This window comes from Podarcis erhardii (assembly GCF_964252035.2).
Source record: "Podarcis erhardii genome assembly, chromosome: 12".
Lineage (NCBI taxonomy): Eukaryota > Metazoa > Chordata > Lepidosauria > Squamata > Lacertidae > Podarcis > Podarcis erhardii.
In genome coordinates, this window is record NC_138513.1 from 9,544,047 (window position 1) to 9,558,633 (window position 14,587).

A 14,587-nucleotide genomic window follows, 5' to 3' on the forward strand; every position below is an offset into this window, starting at 1 on the left:
TACAGGCCTCCTTCGCTGATGCTCTGCCTCGCGCATGCGCAATTCGGGCGCGTCTCTGACTGACAGTGTATTATTCCGACGCTTTCCAGTTTGGAGCACCTCCCGCTGCGTGTATGGAAGTGCTCCTGAGTGGAGGCTTCTTTTTCTTTCTTTTTGCAATGCGACCGAAGGGTTTCGATTTCATGTTTTGCATTTCAAGCGGGAGTCTTGCTTGGTGCGCAACCTCCCGCTCTGCAGGGCGGGCACGCTGGTTGCTCGTGCCGTGCCCAGCAGTTCCGCGCGCGCTTACTCACGAGTAACCTGAATTCAGTAGCCTGACAGTGAAATCCTTGGCGTGTTTGCTCGGAAATCACTCTATGTTCGGTGGGGCTTGCTCATACGAACAAGTCTTCTTGTTGTTGTTTAGTCGTTTAGTCGTGTCCGACTCTTCGTGACCCCATGGACCAGAGCACGCCAGGCACTCCTGTCTTCCACTGTCTCCCGCAGTTTGGTCAAACTCATGCTGGTAGCTTCAAGAACACTGTCCAACCATCTCGTCTTCTGTCGTCCCCTTCCCCTTGTGCCCTCCATCTTTCCCAACATCAGGGTCTTTTCCAGGGAGTCTTCTCTTCTCATGAGGTGGCCAAAGTATTGGAGCCTCAGCTTCAAGATCTGTCCTTCCAGTGAGCACTCAGGGCTGATTTCCTTAAGAATGGATGCGTTTGATCTTCTTGCAGTCCATGGGACTCTCAAGAGTCTCCTCCAGCACCATAATTCAAAAGTATCAATTCTTCAGCGATCAGCCTTCTTTATGGTCCAGCTCTCATTTCCATACATCACTACTGGGAAAAGCATAGCTTTAACTATACGGACCTTTGTTGGCAAGGTGATGTCTCTGCTTTTTAAGATGCTGTCTAGGTTTGTCATCGCCTTTCTCCCAAGGAGCAGGCGTCTTTTAATTTCGTGACTACTGTCACCATCTGCAGTGATCATGGAGCCCAAGAAGGTAAAATCTCTCACTTCCTTCCATTTCGAACAAGTCTTAGTCTCCACTTATTTACCCGGGAGTAAAATCCACTGGATTCAGTAGGGTTTACTGTACTTCAGATTAGCTGTTAGGATTTCGGCCAAAAACCGTTTTAAGCAAACTTACGTGAGGTGTAAAACCCATTGAACATAGTGCGATAAATGAGTAAATAAATGTACGATTTCCATTTTAGGTGCATACAGTAAGCCCACAATTTATGCACATTTAATTTTTGTGCATTCTGTTTTAGGTGTGTGGCAAAAAAAGGGGGGGGGGAGCTGCTGCCACCGGAAAAATGACTTATGGCAATCTCACTCACCATTGAACCCAATGGGTTGAGACTTGGCTTTAGGCGTGATCCCCAGAACATAATCCCCATGTAAGTTGCGGGCATACTGTATTCAAATGTTTAGAATTAAAACTTGTCACAAGTGAGCCTTAGTGTGAACAAGTAAAAGCCCTGAAATGTTGAATAGCAGCAAGGCAAGAGCCTGACCAGAACTTTGGGGGGGGGGGGAGGATCAATCATATTTCGTATTTCTCTTGCCGCTTATAAAGACACACTTTCCTTTTAATTGCATTCATGGTGCATTCCATGGCAGGATCCTTAAGCACTTTGCAAATAAGAGCAAATTAATCCTCTTAATATCCCAAGAGAGAGCATACATTAAATTACTAAGGTAATTGAACCAAGATACAATTACCTTTGTCTAGCAGAGGAACTGCAAGAACCAAAGCAATCATTTCATGGACTATTGTACAGGGAAGGAGATATTTCCAATTTCTCTCTATGTGTGACTGTGTAATTTCCCCTGAAATAAACAGCACCTGTTCAATCAGATTTCCAGCTGCAACTTTTAACATGAGGCATTAGGCATATATAAGATTTTATTTTTGAGAGGGAGTCCTGGGTATGATTAATAGGATTTCCTGTTTTACTGAGCCTGCTCCTATGCCTTTGATAGAAGAAAAATTGAGCAGGAGTAGCCATTCCTGGGACAGTGATGAGAATAGCTTTACCTCAGGTTCTGCATCTTCAGCCCCACCCCTTAATTAGCAAAGTATCATAAATAAAGCAGACAGAATCCAGAGAGGAAAGAAAATCCTGAAAACACTCTGCTGAAACTGAATGAAAACTGTAATTTGAGGAGAAAGTTTTTTATCATTCTTACTTAAGGCCTTGTACGTATCAGGGAGACATTCAACCAAACATACAGAGGAGAAGATTCCTTCAGAACTACACAGCCAGTCAGAGTGCATGTTACCTTCATGAACATCAGGCCACTCTGCCTAGTTGCTAAGTAACATCTCCATTCCCCACCATGGTTAGATGACCCTTAACACTAACAGAGGTAACCCATATGGAATGATGATCCCTGCTGTTACTCAGATGGGAGGCGCTCAAAGCAGACAGATTTGACTAGCATTTAGAATTATCTGTATCATCCATATCCTCTGCTAGGTGGCAGGTACCTAGAGATGCAGGGGATATAAACTTGGGACTTTCTTCATGCAAGGCAAATGTTCTACCACTAAGCTACAGCTCTTCTCTAAAGAAGGAGAGAGCAAGGTCCATGGGGATGGTTTGGTACAAATCTAGAAACACATGAAACTATTGTGCTGGGTCTGCCTAGCTCAGTATTTTTTAAACTGCCTGGCAGGGGCTGTCCATGGTGTCCAAGACAAGTCCTAGCCCTACCGCAGAAGCAAGAGATTGAATATGGCAGCATCCATGTGTGACAACATGTTCTCTAGCATTGAGCTAGAGCAGGGGGCCAGATCCGGCCCAAACGCTTTCTCAATCCAGCCCACGGATGGTCTGGGAATCAGCGTGTTTTTACATGAGCAGCGTGTGTCCTTTTATTTAAAATGCATCTCTGGGTTATTTGTGGGGCATAGGAATTCGTTTATTTTATTTTATTTTTTCAAAATAATAGTCCAGCCCACCTCATGGTCTGAGGGACGGTGGACTGGCCCCTTGCTGAAAAAGGTTGCTGACTCCTGAGCTAGAGCTCTTTCCCAGCTGTGAATACTATGGAACCTGGCATGCAGCTGAATCTGTAAAACCACAAGTATCCATTCTTTAAAGAAGAAGTTTCTAGTCATCATTACTAAATGGAAAATTTGGAAAGGAATGGGCAGAAGTGTATATTTAATCTAATTTAGGCAAGTTCTCTCCATGTAATGTGAAGTGTTTGTATAATTTGGGATTTCCCCTCCATTCTGTGCAGTACTGCAGCTCTTCTGGAACCAACTTTGTTTTAAGATACGATAGAAAGGAGATGTTGTAAAGCAGTAGGTAGAGTACATGCATTTCATGCAGAAATGTTCCAGGTTCAAACTTCCCCCATGCCCCAGAGTGCACCTCCAGTAAACGGATTTCAAGCATCAGAAACAGAAAAGACTAGATGGACAAGACTCTGAATCAATGTAAGGCCTTGTTATGCTGTCCATCTGCACCATGATGCGACTGAGACGAGATTGGATTGCTAGAAAGATAAAACTACAAGCCGCAGTCAAAACATGATGCATGAAGAATGGCACAGTGGAAACCAGCCAAAACGGCTCAGACTAATCAACCATAAAGCGTAAAAGAAAGATGGCAAATTGAAGCAGCTTGTTTGCATAAGATCTCTTATTGCAGATATAGGAAAAGGCTAGTAGCAATATCCTATTTCTATGGCTGCTCACCCAGATGCCAGTTATAATTAACTGCCATTTTAAATGTCTTTTGCTCTTTAAACCATGTAAGAAAAAGAGGACTTCTTTAACTATTGACAGCAGCCTTTCTCATGGGGCGTATGCAAACATAGGTATATTATAATCATGTTATCCCAACGAAAATATGCAGAGCCTGTTTGCAGCTATATGTATCGATGCAGAGATTTTGACTTCACCAGGGGAAAGTATGTTTCTCTATTAGGCCTGCTCTTCCCTGAACTGACATCTGGGGCCAGCCATTCCATCAGGCTGCCTATCTTCTCAGTGGGAGAGATAGGAAGCAGAAGGTACATTTCATTAGCTTTGCTGGAGCCCCAGCTCCATCAGGCAGTTCCTGCCCCTGAACTGTGCCAGCTGGTCATTACGGGAATAACTGTTTAGAAACTGATGCCTGAGTTTTGATTTTTATGATCCTTTTCCCCTTGTGTGTCATGTTTGGGTTTTTTTTTAGATTGTGAGCCTGTGGGTAGGGACTGTCTTGTTTTGATTGTATGTAAGCTGCTCTGGGAAGCTTTTTGGCTGAAGAACGGGAGCAAATGCTTTGAATAAATAAATAAAGCACAATCAGCTTGCCCTGGCCTTCACCACCCTAGGAAATGAATGCTTTTTGAAGATGCTAGACAATCCCTGATAGCAGATCTCAGGCCTGGTTTTACAGCAGATACCAGGGTTCAAGGAAGTTCATAATGTAAGGTCTCTCCTGTCATATTAAAGGTAAAGGTGAAGGACACCTGACAGTTAAGTCCAGTCACGAACGACTCTGGGGTTGCGGTGCTCATGTTGCTTTACTGGCCGAGGGAGCTGACATTTGTCCGCAGACAGTTTTTCCGGGTCATGTGGCCAGCATGACTAAGCCACTTCTGGCGAAACCAGAGCAGCGCATGGAAACGCTGTTTACCTTCCCACCAGAGCGATACCTATTTATCTACTTGCACTTTGACGTGCTTTCGAACTGCTAGGTTGGCAGGAGCTGGGACCGAACAACGGGAGCTCACCTCGTCACGGGGATTTGAACCACCGACCTTCTGATCGGCAAGCCCAAGGCTCAGTGGTTTACACCACAGCACCACCCACGACCCTTTAGTGCCACCTGTCATATTAAGTTATGCCAATCTTTTTACTCATGCCATGATCTACAGTAATTTCCAGAAAAGTTCAGATTGGCACACTCCTATGCGCAAAGTCTAGGGCGGTCCCCACAGCTCTCGGCATGTTGACATCCATCTGTCTCAGGAGACAGCACCTGCTGTGGCTATAGAGACTGATACAGGAGAGACATGTTTTGTTGCAGCTGGGGCAGATGAACGGCTATACTGCTGCAGATGCACCATGGAGTTTCTTCTGTCTGTGCTCCTCCCAGCAGTCATTCCTCTTTTGGTCACTGCTGTGGATACACAACCTGACTGTCAGCGCTGCCTGTGTTGTAACAGCACCTGCAGGTTGCATTCTGTACAACTTAAACCGTAATAATGCTCCCTGCATCCTTGATAGGTGTTCACATCTCTCCCCTCCTCCACTCACCATGTTGTCCTTCATACTACAAAATGAGGAGTATGTTTAGTAAGCTCAAGTCAGCACCCCCACAGGCCAGTTTATGCTGCATAAGGAAGGCATATGTGGGCTGTGCTTTAAGAAGGGAATGTTTAAAGTTGAATAGCAGCCTGAGGGCAGAAGAAGCTGCCTGTGAATTTTCCCCCTGCTCATTTTCTAACTAAGATTACATGTCATTCCCCACAAGCTCGGGCCAAGAGGGACACTTGTTTCCATGAGTCACACACAGCAAATGTGGGTCGTTTGTGATGAGAAGCCTGATGAAAGTGAAGCTTTGCACTACAGGCAGCAACAAGGGAACTTCTTTAACACTTCTGGGTAAGTGTGCCTTTCATAGCATGAAATACCGTAAATGCATGACTCACAATTCTTTAATGGCAGAAACGACTTTTCAGGCTACTGAAATCATTTCAGTGAAATGAGGTATTTGAGAGCACATGAATGCCCCACAAAGAAGCCTGGGAATGTAGTTTACCCTTCACAGAACTACAGTTCCCAGCACCTTTAATAAGCTACAACAGTGCCCAGGGTTTTTTGAGGGAAGTCGTGTGTTTGCCGCCCAGCAATGGACTTTTGTGTGAAAGCACTTCAGTTCTGGTATTGCAAACAAATTCCTAGGCTTCTAGTGTGCTCAGAGACACCCTATTCTTTAATTCTCAACGATATGTCTTTTGCACCTGGCTCTGCGGTTCTAGTAAAAAACTAAACAAAGCACATCTGACAAGTCTGAAGTCTGCTGTTCCAAACCGTAGACCGAAAGCAGGGCGTGTGGGAGTGGGTGGGTGCAGGGATACCAAAGAAGGATGCCAAAAACAGAAGAATGGCCAGTTCTAGTGTTTTATTAAAGGCATATTAAAGAAGCCTGCCAGGTTGCCTAGTCTTTGTGGACAAGGGATGGCACTGCAGCAAGGAGATGGCTTGTCTGTGCCCAAGCAAATGTGCATCCATTCTTTATACACAAAGCAGCACCTGTTATTCCACCTGACACACAGGTGGCAAATACCCAAACCTTACAGATAGCTCCCCTTTCTGGGCTCAGATCCCAGCACCCCAAGCCCACAAGGATAACATCAAAGCACACCAATTAGCTTATCTCAAAGCAAGTGAATATAAGTACGTATGAGCTCATTGCTACAACAACTACCAATTAATTGTGGGGTTATCTTGACTGCCAAGATGGCGTTCGCAAAGCTTCTGGAACATTCATCTTTGGTTTGACACATCTGCCCACCCCGATTTATATGACATGAGACTGTTCTAGCTCCCTTAGGTAGCAGCCATTGAATTAATAATAATAATAATAATAATAATAATAATAATAATAATATCTTTATTGTCATTGCCCCCTCTCAGGGACAACGAAATTTACTTGGCTGCTCCATCCACCCAGGTAGGGCACTCCACACAAAATCAGAACAACTATAAAAACACTAATTAAAACAATACAATATAATACAGCAAGGAAGATTAGATGACTTTCAAAGTCCAGGTTTCCCATTCAGGGCCGAGATCGCTCTGGAGAAGAAGCTGTTCTTGAGACGGCTTGTTCTTGTCTTCATCGTCCTGTATCTCCATCCCGACGGCAGGAGCTCGAAGAGACAGTGACCAGGATGCGATGGATCTTTTACTATGTCCAGTGCCTTCCTATGGCACCTTGTGGCATAAATCTGCTCTAAGGTGGAAAGTGGGCAGCCAACAATGCTCTCTGCTGCCTTCACAACTCTGCACAACCCCATCCTGTCCTGGGTAGTACAGCTTCCATACCACACACATAAGCCATAAGTGAGCACACTCTCAATGGCACAGTGATAGAAGGCAAGCAGCAGTTTCTGCGGAAGATGGTTTTTCCTTAGGATTCTCAAAAAGTACAGTCTCTGCTGCGCCTTCTTCACAAGCCCCCTTGTGTTGACACCCCAGGACAGATCCTCTTGTAATTCAATACCCAAAAATCTGAACGTTGTTACCCTCTCCACACACACCCCATCAATCAAAAGTGGCTGGACATTACTCTTCTGTCTCCTGAAGTCCACCACAAGCTCCTTTGTCTTCCTTGTATTTATGAGCAAGTTGTTAGCTCTGCACCACTCTATCAGCCGCTCCACCTCATCTCTATAGTCCGTTTCACCCTCCCTCCTTCTGATCTGTTTACCTTCAATGGGGCAAATCCAAAGTGGAAGCCAGTGGGCGATACCTGCAGGAGCTGGGGAGAAAGGGAACAAATGCCCCCACACGAACCAATGGGCATTTATTTTCACATGCTCACTGCCCTAGTATGAATCGCCTTGTTGTGTGGACTTGTGTGTATTTACCTGAAGTCCACCACAAGCTCCTTTGTCTTCCTTGTATTTATGAGCAAGTTGTTAGCTCTGCACCACTCTATCAGCCGCTCCACCTCATCTCTATAGTCCGTTTCACCCTCCCTCCTCCTGATCTGTTTACCTTCAATGGGGCAAATCCAAAGTGGAAGCCAGTGGGCGATACCTGCAGGAGCTGGGGAGAAAGGGAACAAATGCCCCCACACGAACCAATGGGCATTTATTTTCACATGCTCACTGCCCTAGTATGAATCGCCTTGTTGTGTGGACTTGTGTGTATTTGCATTCACTGGGTCAAGTGTGGCTTAGTTGTTTTACATTATTGCTGCAATCCTATGCACAGGAATGCCTATTTTTCTCCACCAAAGGCTGGTCTGAATACATGGTGTATGATCTACCCTTTCATATATATTTTTACCTCTACATCATGGAGGAAGTGGCCCATGTTTACATGCTTACTAACTTTAATATTATTTTATTTGTACCCTGCCCATCTGTCTGGGTTGTCCCAGACCCTCTGGAATATATTAAGATTGGACCTAATGCTGGAATGTGTTTGCCACTTAATACAATGTTCTAGGAGAACCTTTTAACATGAGGAAGATGGCCTCTCCATCCTGCAACTGCCAGTGTAGGGCTTCTGAGAACCATTTTGGGAAAGAGAGAAAGATGGGAATGACAGCACAGAAAGCTGCCCATTACCTACTTGCAAAGCTTCCAGGTGAGATGGCTTCTCCCTCCCACGATCGCCACCACCTAAGGAACATGTTGTCCAGATGAGAAATCTAGGGTGTGTACACACTATACCTTTAAAAACACATTCCTTCCCTCAAAGATTTCTGGGCACTGTAGTTTGCGAAGGGTGGGGGGAATTGTAACTGTGAGGGGTAGGTACTGCCCAGAATTCTTTGCGGGAAGGAACTTTAAAGGCATAGTATTTACACAGCCCAAGTTTCACATAGTCCATTCCCCCACCTAGGTTGTCTTGGCTGTTTTATTATATAGTTTTAATCAATGTGAGTTGTTTTAATATTTCTTCGTAAACTGCTTTGGGAGGTTTGACTGAAAAGCAGGACGTAAGTAATACAATTTTTTTAATGAGTTTGTGGGTGCCAGGCATCCATAATTCCTGGATTTGGTAGGTGTTAGAATTTAATCAACATGTGGAGCATTAAACTGGAAGTCAGACTCCTAATAGATTCCCGTGTTCAGCCGATCGCCTGAGAGAGCCATTAACAAAGAACAAACACAGGGAGATGGGCCATCATCAAAGCAGAGACTCTGTGCCAGCCAGCAAATGGGTAGAGCCCCTCCCTGAGCTCTGAGATAGCAGAGAGACCGCAAAGTGGGGAGTTTAAGATTGCAGTTGGGGATGATGTGGGCTGGAGTTAAATAAGGACAGTTTGTAAAACGCGGCAAGCTGGAGAGAGGCAGAACCATGGCTGGTGTCTTTTTTTAATCTAAGGCTGCTGCGGCTATGGGAGAAGTATGACTCTCTTGTGGTTTCAATGCTATGAGCCCCTCCTTCGTAGGCTCAGGTTGTATATATATATGTAAATATACCTTATACTGTATCATAAAACAATACAGTCTCCACTGCACCTCATTTTCCAGAAGGAAACATGAACCTTGGGTAAGCTGGAGTCTTTAGAAGATATCTGAAGGCAGACCTGTGTAGGGAAGCTTTTCAATGTTTAATGTTGATTATGTTTTTATATATGCTGGAAGCTGCCCAGAATGGTTGAGGCAAATAATGATGATAATAATAATAATAATAATAATAATAATAATAATAATAATAATGGGCTGGGGTGGTGTGCAACAATACCTTAAATAAGGCTGCCTAGCCCCACCTACCTGAGAGTAAGCCTCACTGAATCTAATAAGGCTTACTTTTGAGTGCACACAATTAGGATTGCGCTGTAAATACATATTTTAAATTCTGAACACTATACAGTATTATAGATTGAAGCTGAGATGGGTAAATGTCCCTCCCCCTGCCTTATGGTGCATCCTGAAATTTTTTTTCTCAATTGGCTGGTAAATTTTTCTCCCCTTCATCTTTTTGCTCCCAAAGTTCATCTTAGCTTTGTCTACTGTGAGAAGGATAACAGAGCCTGTTAAGAGACTAAACAAGATAGCATTTGTAAAAGCTCTAAATAGAATCAAACTGCAAGAACAAGAGGAAGAAGGACTTGCATGTTGGTGTTTTAGGCTTTCCTTTTATTTCATAATTTCAAAAGTTTACCTGTGAGTTTCTGTATAACTTATGGAAGAAGGCTTCGCTTTGTAATGGCTAATGTGTTAAAATGCATTCGGTGTTCAAAGCCCATTAATATATTGATGGATCAAAACAAACAAAAGATAAAACACCACATTAAACTCAGCAGTTCTCCGTTCAAAAAAGCAACCCTTCATTTTATAATGGACGATAGTAGCTCAAAAATGACAGTTAGATCCGACAACACTTTCCTCTCTAGATTTACATAAGGCAGAAAATCAATTGCACTGGACTTTATGGTTGCTTCTGCTTCATCATCTCCATGTGAGCTCTGTTTGATCTCTTTTCTTATAACAGGTGCCACCAATTAATGAGAAATCAACTGCTATGGGAAACTCTTTTGTATGTGAAGCAAGATGCAAAGGTGAAAATTCTACTTCCCTTGTTTGCAAAAACTAAGGGAGTTTGGCGTATTGCAATCGTCAAAAATATTTGTGAACTTCCTGGGCTGAGCTAATATTTCTTGCACAGTGTCATATCCTACATAATGCCACACATTATGTTGAGAAGTTTCAGGGGTTCCAGCATGCACTCTGGGTTAGTTTTCCTGGAAAGAGGTCACTGGAGACTTGAGGCATTTATGGGAGGCCAAGTTTCATTTACACATAAGTATATACAGGCTGACCATAAGCATGAGGTTCACAGCATGAATACTGCAGCAGATCCTGCTCCCCATTTAGCTTTCCAGGGGGATAATAATAATAATAATAATAATTTATATCTCGCCCATCTGGCAGGGTTTCCCCAGCTACTCTGGGTGGCTTCCTACAAAATATTGAAATACAATAGTCTATTACACATTAAAAGCTTCCCTAAACAGGGCTGCCTTCAGATGTCTTCTAAAAGTCTGGTAGTTGTTTTTCTCTATGACATCTGGTTGGAGGGCGTTCCACAGGGTGGGTGCCACTACCGAGAAGGCCCTCTGCCTGGTTCCCTGTAACTTGGCTTCTTGCAGCGAGGGAACCGCCAGAAGGCCCTCGGCACTGGACCTCAGTGTCCGGGCAGAACAATAGGGGTGGAGACATGGGAAGCTGCCTTATACAGAGCCAGACCATTGGTTCATCTAGCTCAGTATTGTGCACAGTACACTGACAGGAAGCAGCTGTCCAGTATTGCAGGCAGGAATCTCTCCCAGTCCTACCTGGGCATAAGGCATATGGTCTCCCACTGAGCTACGGCCCTTCCCAAACCACAGCAGTGGACTCTTGCTTCTGTGTCTCTTTCAGACTTATTTCCAGCACTACCAGTCTATCGTCCTCTTTCACACACGCAGATCCTTGAGGATGCCACCTCCAGCCTGGGAAGGGGGAAAGAAAGACCAGCCCCCATTCAGAAGGTTCTCTGACCAATAATAATAATAATAATAATAATAATAATAATAATAATACAATTTTATTTATATCCCGCCCTCCCCAGCCAAAGCCGGGCTCAGAGTGGCTAACAACAGTAAAATAATACAACATTCTAAAATCAATTCATTATAAAAACAGTTCAAATCAAATTGATGGCAACCATTGGGCTAGAGTTCTGTGAATAATTACCAAAGGAGGGGGTCAGGCTGTGTCTTGGCCAAAGGCCTGGTGGAACAGCTCTGTCTTGCAGGCCCTGCAGAAAGATGTCAAGTCCCACAGGGCCCTAGTCTCTTGTGACAGAGTGTTCCACCAGATTGAAGCCACAGCCGAAAAAGCCCTGGCTCTGGTTGAGACCAGCCTAACCTCTCTGTGCCCTGGGACCTCCAAACTATTTTTGTTTGAAGACCGTAAGGTCCTCCATGGGACATACCAAGAGAGGCGGTCCCATGAGTACGAGGGTCTAGCTGTATAGGGCTTTAAAGGTTAAAACCAGCACCTTAAACCTGATTAGCTTCTGTTGCAGGAATAGCCAACATGGTGAACTCCAGAAAGTAAACATGAGAACAACACTGGATCAGGCCAAAAGCAGGAAGAACAGGGCCATCGCGGCTAGTATCTGCTGATAGCTTTATCCTATTAATTTGTCTAATCCTCTCTTAAAGCCATCCTAGTTGCTGGCCATCATTACCTCCTGTGGGAGAGTGGTCAGTGGTCAGGAGTGATGGGAGCTGAAGTCAAACAACACCAACATCTGGAAGGCGCCACCTGGCCACCATTGCCCTATGGCAACAAACCACCTGTATGTGACCATATATTTAATTATACAAAATACAGTCCTCCCAGGAAAAGGGAATCTAGCAGGCTAAGCTTAACCTATTTAGCAGCCTCTTTTCACAACCAGAGTTAAAGGGTTGCCAGAATCCTTGAGACACTATGCTATACCTACCTTCTCAGCTGGGATTTCCAGGTCAAGAGTCTGATGTGGCTATTCTGATGAGCTCTTGAAATAATGCAGTTTACTCATTACCTTTCAAAAGCTTGAGTGTCTGTTTTCTACAAACACTGCTGGCTTGTTGCTTTGGGGTTTATCTGTCACATTCATTACACAATCCCCATTCATATTTCATGATTTATTACCCTACACAGAAGTGCTTTCTGTGTATCAAACACAGCATGTGAAGCCATCCTCAGAAGAAAGTCTGGTCTTGTTTGAAGAGAGGTTTTCCTAAGCCCCTAATAACATCTTTCCTTACTTTTACTCTTAGTAGATCTGACAGATATTACTTATAATTTATATTTCCTAATCTAACATATGGTGACACTTTGCTTCCCAATAGCCGATTGACATTTTTTAATGTTTCTCTTGGACTGTTGCCTAAGTACATTTGCAAATAGTTTAGTGCTCAGCTTAAAATGAATTCACTCCCAGAATTCCATTTGCAATCTATTATTTATGGCTTACAAATGTTAAGATCAAAAAGAAAATAATCAAATGTATATTATATTGTGGCATATGGTCCACTGGGATTACAAAAGTCTAGAAACTTTAATGCTAAATTTGTGTAAAAGGGAGAATTCCTCCCTCTTCCCCAAGATACGAGAGCTTGATGCATTTCTTAAAGGGGCGGGGGACATTAACTTGCTTATTTTCGTCTACTAGTAAGAAAAAGTATACTTGACTGCCCTACATTTATTTTATAAATTCAGAGAAAATGCTGTCACCAGCGCTGGACATACCTATGGATCAAATGTAGCCACCCACTAGCTCTCTTACTGACTGCATTATGAATGATTCAAAGAGGAGTGTGTAAATAGCTCTGCATGATATTTAAGGAAAATCATGAATGCAGAGATTGTGGCATTACTTGGATTGGGTTACATGCATTTGTCTCCATCTAGTAAGGTAGTTCCAGATGTGCAGTTGACGCATATCTGGATGTGTATGTATATTTGTGATGTTATAAATTATTATCATTATTAATCTGTTCCCCACTGAATTTTCTGGATGTGTGGTGCAGATGTGAGTGAGCACCCCAGACCACTAGCTTCCTGGCACAAACTGACTACAAGAGATGGGTGAGCTATCTAAAGCTCTTCTTAGAAGATTCACTTGGGAATTTCCCAAAATAGTGGGGAAACTACGGTTCTCCTGCCAACCTCCGCATCTCCAAACATTAAATTGGAGACAGACAACAAAGGATCAGCAGCAAAGACAAACAATAAGAGAAGAAAACATTCCCCCCTCTTCAACCTCTATCACCCAATTATGTGGTCTAAGAGTAAGCTGGAGTGTGGGAAAGGACAGATAAGTTTCCCCAAGGTTAGTTTGCAGTCTGTGTGGGTGTTTGCAGGAATCTCTTAGGGCAGAGCTTTTCAAACTGTGTGTCGTGACACGTTAGTGTGTCCGCTGCAATGTGTAGCTGTGTTGCGCAAATGCTCCCCGCACTCCTCCCGGGGCTGGAAAGGGGTTAGTTTAACCTCCGGTTTGCTAGTAAAACTGAATTACTGTGTCTTGAAATGATGCATGTCTAAAAAGTGTGTTCCTAGCATGAAAAGTTTGGAAAGCTCTGTTTTAGGCATTGGGTGGGTGTGGAAAAGATTGGGGAAGCAGGTAAGCTTTATGAGCTCCCATAGTTCAGTTTGCAGCTTGGCTCTGGAGAACAGAAATTTGCTGGTCTCTTTAAAGTTATTATGACCATTTTTTCCACATACCCCTTAAAAAGGTAAAGGGACCCCTGACCATTAGGTCCAGTCGTGACCGACTCTGGGGTTGTGGCGCTCATCTCGCTTTATTGACCAAGGGAGCCGGCGTACAGCTTCTGGGTCCTGTGGCCAGCATGACTAAGCCGCTTCTGGCAAACCAGAGCAGCGCATGGAAACGCCGTTTACCTTCCCGCCCGAGCGGTACCTATTTATCTAATTGCACTTTGATGTGCTTTCGAACTGCTAAGTTGGCAGGAGCAGGGACTGAGCAATGGGAGCTCACCCTGTTGCGGGGATTCGAACCGCCGACCTTCCGATCGGCAAGTCCTAGGCTCTGTGGTTTAACCCACAGTGCCACCTGCGTCCCCTTACTGTTGCCTTAATGTCCCTTTTCCATCTTTTCCAAACACTCCTACTCCTGCACAGCTTTCACAAATGAAATGATTTAAGAAAGATAATTCCAGGGCATTATTTAATTTATTCTGATGGTAGGATTTGATGTTGCTGCTTGCAGGATGTATTCGTGCACAAATCTACACCTTCAACACTTTTTCAGACTTTTCAGGTCTTAACAAGAACATCATGGAAAGTGATGTTAAAGAGCTGCATCATGGAGATGCTTCTGATAAATCTTAACAATAGCTGCCAGACTTTTAAT

The 14,587-nt window shown here is 43.9% G+C and overlaps 1 long non-coding RNA gene across 6 annotated transcripts; it reads left to right on the forward strand.

The window, feature by feature from the left end:
- Positions 1-8: 8 nt before the first annotated feature.
- Positions 9-13,068, forward strand: LOC309326097. Of its 6 annotated transcripts, none has more exons than XR_014150139.1 (4): positions 9-111; positions 5,466-5,596; positions 8,174-8,314; positions 10,172-10,314. It is a non-coding gene; the product is annotated as an uncharacterized lncRNA (long non-coding RNA). The 6 variants fall into 6 exon arrangements; XR_014150140.1 differs by lacking the exon at positions 9-111 and adding an exon at positions 119-363; XR_014150141.1 differs by lacking the exon at positions 9-111 and adding an exon at positions 1,292-1,385.
- The last annotated feature ends 1,519 nt before the right edge of the window (positions 13,069-14,587 follow it).